General features: G+C 41.6%; 1 non-coding gene across 1 annotated transcript; it reads right to left on the reverse strand.

The window, feature by feature from the left end:
* Positions 1 to 1,098: 1,098 nt before the first annotated feature.
* On the reverse strand, positions 1,099 to 1,171 carry TRNAE-CUC (transfer RNA glutamic acid (anticodon CUC)). The gene has a single exon. It is a non-coding gene; the product is annotated as a tRNA-Glu (tRNA).
* Positions 1,172 to 2,538: the final 1,367 nt, after the last annotated feature.

Consider the following 2,538-nt stretch of genomic DNA (forward strand, 5'->3'; position numbering starts at 1 on the left):
TATTTAACTTATATGCAGAGTACATCATGAGAAATGCTGGACTGGAAGAAGCAGAAGCTGGAATCAAGATTTCTGGGAGAAGTATCAATAACCTCAGATATGCAGATGATACCACCCTTATGGCAGAAAGTGAAGAGGAACTGAAAAGACTCTTGATGAAAGTGAAAGTGGAGAGTGAAAAAGTTGGCCTAAAGCTCAACATTCAGAAAACGAGGATCATGGCATCTGGTCCCATCACTTCATGGCAAATAGATGGGGAAACAGTGGAAACAGTGTCAGACTTTATTTTTGGGGGCTCCCAAATCACTGCAGATGGTGACTGCAGCCATGAAATTAAAAGACGCCTACTCCTTGGAAGGAAAGTTATGACCAACCTAGATAGTATATTCAAAAGCAGAGACGTTACTTTGCCGACTAAGGTCCTGGTTTTTCCTGTGGTCATGTATGGATGTGAGAGTTGGACTGTGAAGAAGGCTGAGCGCCGAAGAATTGATGCTTTTGAACTGTGATGTTGGAGAAGCCTCTTGAGAGTCCCTTGGACTGCAAGGAGATCCAACCAGTCCATTCTGAAGGAGATCAGCCCTGGGATTTCTTTGGAAGGAATGATGCTAAAGCTGAAACTCCAGTACTCTGGCCACCTCATGCAAAGAGTTGACTCATTGGAAAAGACTCTGATGCTGGGAGGGATTGGGGGCAGGAGGAGAAGGGGACGACAGAGGATGAGATGGCTGGATGGCATCACTGTCTTGATGGACATGAGTCTGAGTGAACTCCGGGAGTTGGTGATGGACAGAGGCCTGGCGTGCTGCGATTCATGGGGTCACAAAGAGTTGGACACGACTGAGCGACTGAACTGAACTGATGGTAGTTCTATTTTAATTTTTTGAGAAACCTCCATTCTGTTTTCCATAGTGGCTGCACCCGTTTACATTCCCACCAACAACCTAGGAGGGGTCCCTTTTCTCTCTATCCTCACCAGGATTTGTTACTTGTGGTCTTTTTGATGATAGCCATTCTAACAGGTATGAGGTAGTATCTCATTGCAATTCTTTTTTTTTTTTTTTGCCAAGCCATGCTGTGAGACTTGTGAGATTTTAGGTCTCTGACCAGGGATCGAACCCAGGCCCTCAGCAGTGAGAGTGCTGAGTCCTAACCACTGGACCATTAGGGAATTCCTCTCATTGTGATTTTGATTTGCATTTCTCTTATGATTAGTGATGTTGAGCATTTTTTCATGAACCTGTTAGCCATTTGTATGTCTTTTTTTGGAAAAATGTCTATTCAGATTTTTTGCCCATTTTTAAATCCTGCTGTTTGTGTTTTTGATATTAGGTTGGATGAGGTGTTTGTGTTTAGGATATTAACTGCTTGTTGGTCATATCATTTGCACATGTTTTCTCCCGTTTGTAGGTTGTCTTTTTGTTTTGTTCATAGCTTCCTATGCTGTGCCAGTGCTTTTCAGTTTAGTAAGGCCCTATTTAATTTTGCTCTTATTTCTTTTACTTTAGGAGCTAGACTTTATGTAGCTGTCCAGTTTTCCCAGAACCACTTATTGAAGAGGTTATCTTTTCTTCATTGTATATTCTTTCCTCCTTTGTCATAAATTAATTGACCTTAAGTGTGTGGATTTATTTTGGGACTATTTATTTTACTTATTAAAATTTCTTTGCTTTTTTATCCTTCTTAATTTTTAATGAGAAGTCTGGCTTTTTTAAAAACTAAAGATAGAGTTAGATTGATCTTCGTGTATATGGCCCTTGAATGAAGATGATTTGGCAAGCCCAAACTGCACAAAGCAATCAAAATGCTAATACTAGCAACAGTAAAAGCTTCTTGAATTTACTGTTAAAAATATATGAGTGAACAGTAAGGTGTTGGTGTAATACCCCAGGACTGGGCTATGTAAATTGTCTTACCACTTGAAGGTTTTTGGAGGCAAGTAACACTGTGAGTTAGAAAGTTTTACTTCATTTTGCAGAGCACCATGAGGGAGGTTGGGTTTTCAGAACAAATATCTAAGGTTTCCTAGAACATTTGAGAAGCCTAAAAGTGGGAACTGTGGTGCGGGAGTGCTCAGGTAAGCAGACATCCATCTTCCGTCATCCTATCCATAACCTTACTTTTTTAGGAAAACTTTAAATTTAAAGGGCTTCCCTTGTGGCTCAGCTGGTAAAGAATCTGCCTGCAATGAGGGCAACCTGGGTTCGATCCCTGGGTTGGGAAGATCCCCTGGAGAAGGGAAGGGCTACTTACTCCAGTATAAAAATTTAAAAAATGTTGATGATATATAACATTGGGCTTCCCTACTGGGTCAGTGGTAAAGAATCTGCCTGCCAGTGTTGGAGATACAGGTTCAATCCCTGGGTCGGGAAGAGCCCCTGGAGAGGGAAATGGCAACTCATTCCAGTATTCTTGCCTGGAGAATCCCATGGACAGAGCAGCCTGGCAAGCTACAGTCCATGGGGTGGCAAAGAATTGGACACAACTTAGTGACTAAACAACAACATTATATTAGTTTCAGGTGTACAACCCATAATG

Source organism: Capricornis sumatraensis, chromosome 18 (genome assembly GCF_032405125.1).
Source record: "Capricornis sumatraensis isolate serow.1 chromosome 18, serow.2, whole genome shotgun sequence".
In the NCBI taxonomy this organism is placed as follows: Eukaryota; Metazoa; Chordata; class Mammalia; order Artiodactyla; family Bovidae; genus Capricornis; species Capricornis sumatraensis.